The sequence below is a fragment of the Argiope bruennichi genome, chromosome 10 (genome assembly GCF_947563725.1).
Source record: "Argiope bruennichi chromosome 10, qqArgBrue1.1, whole genome shotgun sequence".
Taxonomy (NCBI): domain Eukaryota; kingdom Metazoa; phylum Arthropoda; class Arachnida; order Araneae; family Araneidae; genus Argiope; species Argiope bruennichi.
Genome location: NC_079160.1, coordinates 116,020,016 through 116,033,396, shown reverse-complemented (window position 1 = coordinate 116,033,396; position 13,381 = coordinate 116,020,016).

Genomic DNA, 13,381 nt, shown 5'->3' with positions numbered 1-13,381 from the left:
ACACAACCAAGATCCGAAACTGCCACGCATTACCCACACACAACCAAGATCCGAAACTGCCACGCATTACCCACACACAGCCAAGATCCGAAACTGCCACGCATTACCCACACACAGCCAAGATCCGAAACTGCCACGCATTACCCACACACAGCCAAGATCCGAAACTGCCACGCATTACCCACACACAGCCAAGATCCGAAACTGCCACGCATTACCCACACACAGCCAAGATCCGAAACTGCCACGCTCCAAGCATTACCCACACACAGCCAAGATCCGAAACTGCCACGCTCCAAGCATTACCCACACACAGCCAAGATCCGAAACTGCCACGCTCCAAGCATTGCCCACACACAACTAAGATCAACAGTTGCTGCTCCCCAGACATTACCCACAGCTACAATCCACACAATTTAAAAACCAATCTAAACACATAACCGATCTACACGCACCTAATAAACTCAAATTCTCGTTCTACTCACTCCACACCTCACCCATCTTGCAGCCCCATTCCACACCTCACCCATCTTGCAGCCCCATTCCACACCTCACCCATCTTGCAGCCCCATTCCACACCTCACCCATCTTGCAGCCCCATTCCACACCCACATCTTGCAGCCCCATTCCACACCCACATCTTGCAGCCCCATTCCACACCCACATCTTGCAGCCCCATTCCACACCCACATCTTGCAGCCCCATTCCACACCCACATCTTGCAGCCCCATTCCACACCCACATCTTGCAGCCCCATTCCACACCCACATCTTGCAGCCCCATTCCACACCCACATCTTGCAGCCCCATTCCACACCCACATCTTGCAGCCCCATTCCACACCCACATCTTGCAGCCCCATTCCACACCCACATCTTGCAGCCCCATTCCACACCCACATCTTGCAGCCCCATTCCACACCCACATCTTGCAGCCCCATTCCACACCCACATCTTGCAGCCCCATTCCACACCCACATCTTGCAGCCCCATTCCACACCCACATCTTGCAGCCCCATTCCACACCCACATCTTGCAGCCCCATTCCACACCCACATCTTGCAGCCCCATTCCACACCCACATCTTGCAGCCCCATTCCACACCCACATCTTGCAGCCCCATTCCACACCCACATCTTGCAGCCCCATTCCACACCCACATCTTGCAGCCCCATTCCACACCCACATCTTGCAGCCCCATTCCACACCCACATCTTGCAGCCCCATTCCACACCCACATCTTGCAGCCCCATTCCACACCCACATCTTGCAGCCCCATTCCACACCCACATCTTGCAGCCCCATTCCATACACCTCACTGTCCTCACGCATCTTGCAGCCCCATTCCACACACCTCACTGTCCTCACGCATCTTGCAGCCCTATTCCCTATACTTCAGTCTACATACTACCTCGTTCCACGCGCCTCTCCAGATAACCCATTGTCACTTCCATTGCCCTCGCTTTTTCCTGTCATTCATTGCTATGAACAGCAATTTTCGTACTGTACATATTCAGGTCAATTATAATAATTCGCAATTTATTTACTGCCGAGATTCGAAATTCGTATACCATTCACAAACGTGGCGTGCAGCCGACATCACATATACACAGACGTGATGCAGAGCTCAAAACGCTCTCAATGTCAATATTTCTTTACATAAATCTCAAGTATATTCCACAATTCTCACTTTAAATCATGTTCCTTTTTGACACTTGGGAAGTTAGTTACTAAAAGAACTCAAACCCCAAATAATACCTGCTGCCCCGATCTCAGTCACCACATTTTAGGCAATGGTGCCGTTACATTATTACTAGGATATCGTCACCTAAATTCATACTTATCTATTATTTCTCAATTATTACATTCCTTATATAATCCATAGGCGTTATCCATTGTCTTCAATCCAAACGTCATATTTTGCAACAAATTTCTACGGATATTGTAATTAGAAATTCTCCGACGATACAATTTCTATTTAAGCAGAGAGAAGTTCTATTGAGCATTGTTGCAAAAATAAAAAGTAATTATATTTTAAAGAAATAGGACGAGGGGAGCAAAAAATTAATTTTTGTACAAGTACATTTCACTTTATTTTTAAATTAAACCTTTAGTGTCTTGCTCAAGGAGACAGATTAAACGTTAATACACACGGTTCCTTTCGTCTAATTTTTTTATACTTATGCAGAATTCTATACTTTAGCAACCCTAAGCTAATTACTCACTAACCCCTCTTTTGAATGAGCTACGGATGACTACTTTTATGTCCCGTATGGAATTGTCCTGATGACGGAAGTGTCCCAATACCGAAAAATGAAAACATACTTCTAAACTATATTCTATATATTCAGCCTGTTCAGAGGTATTTATTATTCTAAGGAATCCAGATAAACAGTGCTAATGCTTAGCCTATACATGAAAATGTTTTAGTGTTCGCTCTTGAAAGTAGCTGGATATAATAGGCCATGTGAAAAAATGGAGCTTTTAAGTACAGTTTTTAAATTATTAGTACTTAGAATATCAAGAGAAAGCAATTTAAAAACGCAATGGCTCAGATATTTATTTTTAATGTACTGTTCGGGATTTCTAAGGCCAAAAGAATCAAAATTAATAACATTTTCAATGACGGAAGAAAAATTTGCAAATGGCGCTTATAAAAAGTTTTGGAACAACCATTTAAATTTGTTATTAAGATTAAGCTTTTAATATGAGTTTATTAAACGAGTTGACTTCATCAAACGGGTCAAAGAGAATATAATTACACTAGTTATTACATCCCTTTTATTTTTACGATATAGAGTGAGAGATAAAATGGAACAGATAGCGGCCATAAAGATAGAGTTAATGCAATGAATTCGATAAGAGGGATTGTCAAAATAAAATGCATATCTCTCATAACAGATGCTATATTAACTGTTGCTAAAAATAGAAATCTAGGAGCTACAGAATTTTGATAATAATTACAAAATATGACATTTTGTTCAATGGTAAAAACATTATGTTCATTCCACTGAATCCCTTGAAGTACCTAGTTCTTGGAAAAACTTCCGTGATTTTTTTAATAATGTATGCATTTTCTCCTAAGATATCGAAATCATTTAATCGTATTTCGGATAATTTCATAATCTTTGAAACTCTAGTAATGATATTTGTTTGATTTTGTCATTTTCTTTATTTGAAACTGCGATTATTCTTTAAACACAGAATGAAATTTTTCTGAATATCTTCCCAAAGTGTTCTGAAATCTCACATTTATCATATTTTTTTACGAGTTAACTAATATTTAAAATTTAAACACGGTAATAAAAGTTAAATCTATTAAATATCGTTCTTTTAACTCTCATAAACTTAAAATGTAAGCCGTAGGATAAGAAAACAGTTTGCTTATTATAAAAAACACGATTTTACATAACCCCTAAATATCAACGAATCGTAGGAATGTTTACAAGTTTATTAATTGCAATTAATAAAAAACGGATATTTCATTTGCATTAGAATTAATAAATTCAACAGAAGCTTGTGGAAAAGTTTCATGGATTTTTCAATTAATAGGATAAAGCATTTCATTAACTATAAATATCCCGGGATGGAATCAAGCTAAACTTAATCGAAACGAATTAGACAAAATGTATATACAGATATTGATTCGACGAATGACGAATGGGATTAAAGCATTAGTAAACTCATCACAAACATTTTAAAAACAATGCTTATAGGAATTAAAGGTTTTATGTTTAGCGAAATCTTTGGAGAATTCACTGAAGTGTCTTCATTACATACTTAGAGAAATATTCGAGTTTAATTAAAATTCAGGCCGACTCATATCTTACTCCGAGAACGACATTTTATTAAATAATTCAACTAATTTTCTCTCAATTTCCAACATAGCTCATTGTTACTTCATTAAATATTTTAATCTTTTGGCGAAAGTTTATATTAAGCTTTAGGATGGCAACATGAGATAGTTATGTAGAATTTTCCTAATGTTACACTATCAGTCCTGAGGGTCGAAGATTCCAAAATTATATGGTCTTACCTGGGTGTAGTTAAATGCGATTGAGATGATTCTAAAAAACTCATGTGCTTTGCCTGTTATATAGGCAGGCCATGGCAAAAAATAACACATGCTTGTTTTAATAGTGTCCTCTATTGGACTGTGAGGCATGAACTTAATCCGTACTATTTTCCACTGTGCCTAGGTAAAGTTTAGATGTCTTTTCCTATTCAGCATAGCAATAATATTCTACGGCATACAGGACCTGGAAAAAGAAATTTTATCAATCGTTAGGAAATGGAACAGCTTTTATATACTCGATAAATTTTGAAGAAACAATGTTGCAAAAAATATTACGAATAACACATTAAAGCTAAATGAAATATAGATTTCAAATGTATCCACCCTGAGTGAAATAAATTTCAACTGAAGATAGCATTTCTCAAGTTGAGATTATATTTGCATAATATATATAGTAATAAAAGCTGTCATCTGAATACTTACTGTGAAGAATTCATAAGATGACTTAATCCGTTAAAATATTAATCTAGAAACTAGCGCACAGTGAATCAAAACTGCAGGAAATAAATACCGATATCTTGGTAACTAACAAGTTTTTCTTTAAAATATTTAATTAAAATTTCCTCTCATTGAAATAGATATATCACTGCTTCTTGATTGCCTCTGGCCTTTTTTTGTTTTGCGTAATTGGCAATTACATCTATATGAGAACAAAATCAACTAGAATGTCTGTGCTCACATAATTTCAAAGCTTTTATTAACAAATTAAAGCTTTTTTTAAGAAATTAAAGCTTTTATTATCAATTATTCTATATTTCGAGAAGTATTCGTTCACTATAAGCAAAGGAATCAATAAAATTTAAGTTTTCCTGGAATAAAGTTTCAATATCAATAGATTAGTCCCTTAACTGTTTTATTTTCTTTGATATCTAATAAGATGACACCTTCTAATTTGGGAATATTTTCTTATTTTCATTCAAATGGAAATCCATTGAACACTTGATTTATCGATGTATTCGAAGTAATTTTAATATTGAATTATAATCGGTATGAATTGTTTACTTTTTGCTTACAACTATCAAAATTCGATAAATCGATGCACGTATGGCATTCGGGCAAAACAGTTACGCGGTTAAAAATATTTCATAAATTTCATAAGTTTACAAATTTAAAAAACAACGAACGCTTTGTCCTCCTCCGATTAGTGCAGTGATAAGTTTAATAAGTTATTCCACTGGAGAATCAAGAAACGGGTAATAAAACAGTCACTGCATATACAAATACAGTTCTGCAGGTATCAATGATACACACATAACCAGTAAATCGTTACTGAATAAAGCAACAGTGCTGCTTGAATTCACAACCGATTAGCTTTCCCAAGAAATAATTCGAATGACTTGCTTTAACTCTTGCACTTCTATAGTCTGAAATTATCTATGTTCTCCAAGAAATACCGATTCTTAATACAATTTTGAATAAGATTTATTTTTGCCATTAAAGTTAACGCTCACTGATCTGGCATCCAATACGTCATTAAAACTTCTTTACTATAAGGTAAACTGCGTGTGTAGCATTCAAGGAAAATTGCGGAGAAACAAGCTTTAACATTTTTGTTGATATATTACAAAAATATGATTTTAATCCGATTTCTTTAAATATTCCTATGATAAGAAAAATTCAAAAATATAATATTTTATTTAAAAACTTCATTCAATGCCATTTTGTAATATTTTTGGTATGGTATGCTTAAAAACTATTTAATGGAGGGCAAGTATAATTTTATAAAACATTGTTTTTATACGTTACAGGATAAAAATAGTTAACATTTTGCTTTTTCACAAATAGCTGCATATATTTGACGAAAGATGCAAACTGGCACTTCCTATTACTGCTCTGTTGAAATCAAATTTGAAATCTATGACAAAACCTTTTGATAAAATTTTAGATTTAAGCTAAAACTTTAACAGACCAGCCTTGGTTAATAAAAACCAAACATTCGATTAATAAAATTTTTAAGCCTTATCTAAGACGCTGTATTATATTTTTGTTCTTTAAGAATTTACAGAAACTTTATCAAGGAAGTTTAATTGTATTCAAGAAAAAACGGAGCAATATTTGTTTCAAAAACAAACTAGTTTTCATCTGCGCTTGCTCATCGAAGTATACCTGGAATTGCCAAGATGCACAGTAAAAAAAAATGCTGTGCATTTATCGATGGGCTAAATCAGTACAGTAACGATGCGCTATTCTAGTTCTCTTAATACTCTGAAAAAAATGGCTGTATTTGAATAAAACTATTCAAAAGCAAAGCAAAAGTACCAAAATTCCGCTTTAACAGTAATTAACAAATCATTTCTCAGGTATTTACTGTTTCGGCTAGTTTAGGATGAGCGGCATAAATCAATTAACTATAAATAATTTAAGAATTATATGTTTGGCATCGGCTGTGGTGACCAAAGAATGACGAGTTTGCCGGAGGCACAACCTCGGTGTCAAGGAAGATGTAAGTATTAAAAGGAATATTTCATTTTGAAATTACTCAGGGGGCTTTTCCTTTTAGAATTGACCTCGTAAGTTTAAAACTATAAGCAGAGGTCGAGAAAGGCATCTAAGCAGATATTCCATACTCCAAATTTCTGCTCTACACCAAAGCAGCATCCCTTTAATCTCATTCAGACAAGGCGATGTCCATTTCCGAATGTTAACCTCAAATTTATAAATTTTTTAGACTTCTATTTCGATACAATGTTTAAATATATATTCGCATACTTCTGAAAATAAACTAATTTTTTAACTGAAAATAAAAATTTATTGCGACAGATGCATGCAGGTCAGTGTTAAAAAGTGAAGTATGTAACTTGGTTGAACTCGAAAGATTCAGCGGAAAATAAGCCAGTTTCCAACTGGCGTAAAACTTCGAAAACTCAAGTGGGGAGTTATGTTTTTAACTGGGGCAACATTTGACTTAAATTCCATAATAGAATTAAGTGAAATTTCTCTTAGGAATCTTTATTGTTACGCATCTCGTGCAAATATATGATTGCACGAAAGCGAATTAAAATTAATCGCAAATTTTTAAATCTGGCCCCCTCTCAACCACCAATCTTATAAAAAATATCGTCTGATTTAAATCGTTTTCACAAGTTGTAATGCTAAATTTAAGACCAGTTATTACACTGAAGAAGAGATTAACACTAACTGCACTGCCAGAATCGAGTAATAGCCAAGATTTAGCGAAAATTTTCAGAAATATTTTATTTTTTGTCATATATATATTTTCTAAAATATATGGGATATAAATAATTGAGATATTTTCTAGAATAGCAATTTACACAGAAAGTAAGACGCGTAGATATTTCTGCACTTGAAAAATAAACTTCCAATTATTCAATTTAATTATAAAGTAGAATAGTTTTTTTAAATCAAATAAATTTTCTCTTAATATAAAAATGTGGCCAAGGTTTTAATTATTACAATTTTAAGGCCAATTTGGCCAAAGTTGTTTTGAAATTACAATTCCCATAATGAGTAATTTCTTGCTATATGAATTAGTACATTTCTTATAAGCTTCATTTTTTTTTTTTTTTTTACAGTTACCAAAATTTCAGAAAGATAAAGAGCGCGAATTAAAATTAAAATTTCAAAAAAACTCCTTCAGTAGTCCACCAAATAAGCGATTTCCTTAGCAGAGATTTTAATTGATTCTAAACAAAATATAAATAAGGAGGCACTTTTGCTTTTTAAGAAACTTTAAAATGTTGCAGAGTATTAAAAAAATTTCACGATTAGAATTATTTTATTGTAAAGAGAATTTCCAATCAAATCTCCAAAATAATAAATGAAAATTGATTCTTTAATTAATCATCAGACTTATAAATGAAAACACAAAACATGGGAAAAAAACTTACTTTATCCTACCCGATGTTCAAATGCCAATAAGTTTTCAATATCTACTAAAATATGAGGTTCCAAAGAAGAAGGCAAAAATATTTTTAAGTCACCATAGAATAGCTAACATACGGTGAAAAGAAACGGAGTATTTCAATAAAAGAATGTCATTTGTAATGTCTTAACGAAAATTTCAAGATGAAACAAGCAAAATGAAACCTAACTAATGGAGATGAAACAACTCATAAGCAGATAGACTTTACTAAACTATCGTTCGTCTTCTTCGAAATATTTTCAGTAAAGAAATCGCCCAAAAGGCACAGGGATTAAAACAATCACAAGAAGGTGAGACTTTTGGATTTAAATACAGAAATGTAATTATAATACTGGTGATAAACAAAAAGTAGATCGTTTGCTCTGTTTTAGATAAGTATGAAGGACAATATGATGGGGGGGGATATAAGAATATGAGCATGAAAAAGAGCAAAGAGAAGTTCAGATTTTATTCTTAAAGGGCGAGCACCAGATAGTGGATTAGTAGCATAGAAATTAATGAAATAGGATTAAATAATTAGCTCAGGCTAAGCTATGTACCGTCACTGTAATATGTAATCATAATTTCGTCGGATATTTTTAAAACTGCCAATAGTAAAGATCCCCATTTAGTTGATCCCTTAATTTGGTTTATATATAATTTATATCGAAATATCGATTGTTTATAATTATAAATATATATAGAGTCAAATAAAGCAAATTGAACAATATCACTTACTGTCCACTGACATTTAAAGCTTATAAAAAATATGACACCTATTACATGTTTAAATTAAAATAATAGAATAATTTTTTTTTAAATATATAAACTATTCTACTAACATTTAAATCTTTTAACTACACAAACACCATTTAAATTAAAATAACATAATATTTTTTTAATATAAACTAATGGAAGTAATACTGATAGGAAGCTGCAACCTATGAAGCAGAGTGGCGAAATAGAAGCGTGCTGGGCTCGTAACACAGAGAAAGATCCGTTGAGAGAAATCACGCTTTACTAGTACATGTTTTATTTTTACTCACTTTCGGAATTCGTGGCTTTCCAAAGTTCCCTGTATGTGCCTAAGATTAAATTCCATGTATGTATAAAAACTACCGAGATTCAGACTTTAGTCTATGTATGAAAACCAAATAAATTTATTAACATAAAATATAAGGTGAAACTTAAAAAGTGCTGCTGGAATCTCGGGAATTCTTCTTTTAAGTAATTTTAAATTGCAAAGTTTCTTTGAAAAATTATTAAAATTATTACATTATATTTTGTATTGAATAATTTAAACTGCGATTCAGTTGCCTCCAAAATGGTTTTTTTTTTTTTTTTTTTTTTTGTTCTTTTCTTGAACATTTCAAATTAACGTAGTTCTAAAGGGCATTTCACAATAATAAAGTACTAATTTAATCACCCCACGAATGTAAAAGATACTAGAGCGTGGCGAAAATATTTGAAGCCGTAGAAAGAAGCATTTGTGCGTGTAGTCGTGGCCTAGTGGTTAAGGCGATGGAATAGAAATCGATTAGGATTTTCCCGCGAAGGTTCAAATAACACCGACTACGAAATGAACATGTCTGTTTTAATCCTAAATGAAATAAAATGTTATAAGGAATATTTTTCTAATTTTGTAGTCTTATTAAACGTAAAATATAAATGGATTATCTTATTTCGCATTCATTTAACGCTAGCCAATTAAGCGACCATCTGTCTGTTCTCAATATAAAATATTAATTTAATCACCCCCCGAAAGAAAACGATACTATAGCATGACGACAATATTTGAAGACGTAGACAGAACATTTGTGCGTGTAGTCGTGGCTGATTAGTTAAGGCGAAGAACTAGAAATCCATTGGCGTTTTCCCGCGTAGGTTCGAATCCTACCGACTACGAATGTCTGTTTTAATCATAAATGAAATAAATTGTTATAAAGAATATTTTTCAAATTTTGTAGTCTTATTAAACGCAAAATATAAATGTATTATCTTACATTTATATTTTAAGTATGTATTATCTTACATTTATAATTTATATATTTATATTTATGTATTATCTTACATTTATAATTTATATTTAAGTATGTATTATCTTACATTTATAAATGTATTACTACATTTATTTAACACTAGCCTATTAAGCGACCATCTGACTATTCTTAATATTAAAGTACTAATTTAGACACCCCACGAAATATATTATGTCATGTCGACAATATTTGAATAAGTGCAAATATACGTTTGTGAGTGTAGTCTTGGACGCGTGGTTAAAGCGATGGACTAGAAATCTATTGGGATTTTTCCTAGTAGGTTCGAATATTTCAACGTGGGAGCTATTATTTCAAAAACTATGTTTGCAATGAACTCTTTTCACTTTTTTAAAATTTTCATTTAAACGTTTTGAAAACTTGTTTTTAATGGCTTCCTCAGTAAAATATTGAACAATCAGAAATGAAAAAACCAACTCTAAATTCTAGTCACCAGAAGGAATGAACTCACGTTTTATGATCAGTGCGTTAACTACTGAGCTATGATGGCTTCTTGTACGTCCTCGAACTTAAAGTGAAAAGAATATTTTTATAAGTGAAGTGATGTCAAAACACCGGACAAGAAAAGAAGTAGCAAGTATCAAGCCACAAGTGAAGATTGAACTCATGACCCCTGGTTTACATGTCCAGTGCACTGACAACTGAGCTATGGTGGCTTCGTAAGTTTTCTCGAACTCAAAGTGAAAAGAATCTTTTTACAAGTGAAGTGATGACGAAACACCGGACAAGAAAAAAAATTTACAAGCATCACACCACCAGTGTGGACTGAACTCCCAACACCTGGTTTACAAAACCAGTGCTCTAAATACTGAGCTAAGGTGGCTTCGTCTGTATCCTCGCTCTTAAAGGGGAAAGAATAATTTTACAAGTGAAGTGATGTCAAAACACCGGACAAGAAAAAAAAAATAATAACATGCATCAAGCCACCAGTGAAGATTGAACTCGAGAGCCCGGGTTTACAAGACCAGTACTCTAACCATCGAGCTATAATGGCTTCATTTGTCTTTTCGAACTCAAAGTAAAAAGAATCATTGTCCGGTGATGTCCAAACACCGGACAAGAAAAAAAAATTCCAACCATTAAGCCACCAGTGAGGAGAGAAGTCACGACCCCTGGTTTACGAGACCAGAGCTTTAACCACTGATGATGACCAGAGCTTTAACCACGGGTGGCATAAAGCTTGAACTATTTTGGCTTCGCCAATGTCTTCGCACTTAAAGTGAAACGAATCTTTTTACAAATGAAGTGGTGTCAAAACAACGGACAAGAAAAAATGTTACAAGCTTTATGCCACCCGTTACGATTGAAATCTCGAACATGGTTCACAGGACCAGGGTTCTAACCAGGGTTTTCTGGCAATAGTGATACATCCATAACAAATTCATGTATCAGTGCGCCGTAAAAAATACGTTACTGCGCATTCTCCATCACGCAGGATTTAACAGAGAGCTGTGCGGAGATTAGCAGTAACCGGTTTGGCGATGCAAAAGGTAAACAATGTAGCGACATCCGGACCATCAACAGTAAATTAAGTACCCTCAGAACACGCCTTATGTATGGCGCCACGACTTCTTCAATTTCGCTTTAATTTACAATTTGTTGTGGAAAATCCGTGACTTACTATGCAATGGAAAAATTATTATGATTAGCAAGTAAAATTTTCTGATCTATAAGTACATTTAATGAATTCTGTGTTGGTGAGTTACTGCTCTATATATTTTTATCTTTTTTCATGTAAGAATTTTTTATTAGTAGATGATTAAAATGAATATATTTTTCATTGTTCTATGATTATGCATATTTCTAGGATCTCTTGTAATACTATTTGAATTAGTTTTTAAATTTTGATGAAAGCAATGATAATTTTGTTTAGAAAATAAGGTTACATTTTTACACTTTAATAGAGTATTTTATAATTTGAAAATGTAAATGAATGAAGCATGTTTTATATATTTTTTTGAAATTATTATTTTTAATGAAAGTGTATTGAACAGATTAAATACATTTTTACGTGCATACATTTTCTTTCTTTTAGGGATACAGTTTTTTTTTTTTTTTTTCCCTGTATTTATGCAATTTTTTTTTTAGTTAGGTGTCTCTTAAGTATTTTTGATATTTTACTTTTTTGTTTCCTGAATGACATATATTATCAAAATTCTCTAGATTTCATATGTTAGAATATTATATTTCTTTTTTTATTTGCTTTTAATGTTCTGAAAAATTATATATATATATAATATTATTTACATGAAAGTATATTTTTTAACTTACAATCTTGTTTTATTAAATTGGGAAAGTTTAAAAACGTTTTTTTAAAAAAAACCTGGTTTCTTATTATCTCTCATTGAATTTATCTGTTTTTTATTATTATTATTTCTGTTTGTTTAAAACATTATTAATAGAATTACTTTTAGATAGATCACTGTAAATAAATTATTTCAGTTACTGCATTTAAAATTTTCAATTTATTTTAAATGAAACAATTATTCAAAATGAATTATTTTTGTTAATATTAAATATCCTATCTTTTATTGATGTCTTTACTTAGTAATTCAAGCTTCATGCAATAAAATTTTTAATTTGTTGAATATATGGATATTGCTACATACATGAAAATCCTAAATGTTGCATTATTATATCTTACAGTTTATGCTTATTTATAAGCAACAAATTAACTTTTCAGCCTAAAAGTTCAAAACATAAGATATTAATGATAATAGAATGTTCCAAAAGTGATTACAAATATTTTAAATCTTATAATAATATTTATTTTATCTTTTTCCTTTTTATACTTTTTATATAAGCATGTACCAAAGGATACTTGCTTTGAAAGTCATGACAAAGTAAATATATATATATAAATCACCTGAAAAGTAAAGGGATTTATTAGTGCTTTGTTTACTCCTACAGAAATTACAAATATGCTGAGTTCATAAGTTACAATGTTAATGTGGATTGTTACAATGCTAATTGAAGCTAATTGATTTTACTATAAAAAAATGCTGTTGCCCTTTTATTTTAGATGTACATAATAGTTTGCATTCAGAATTCATGTTAAATAGGTGTATATATGTGTGTGTGTGTATATATATATATATATATAGAGAGAGAGAGAGAGAGAGAGAGATAGTGTGTGTATATATATATATATATATATATGTTTGTGTGTGTGCGTGTGCATGCGCGTATACAGATGGTTATCAAAATAATGGAAACACTTTAGATTTATAAAGAATTGTTTATTTGTATGATGTAGGACCACCTTTGGCATGTAATACAACTTGGATTTGCCTAGGAATCAATTCATATAAGTGTTGAATAGTGTTTAGAGGAATATTGTACCATTCTTCCTGGAGATATTGTGAAAGTTCTGAGAGAGATGCCGGCAG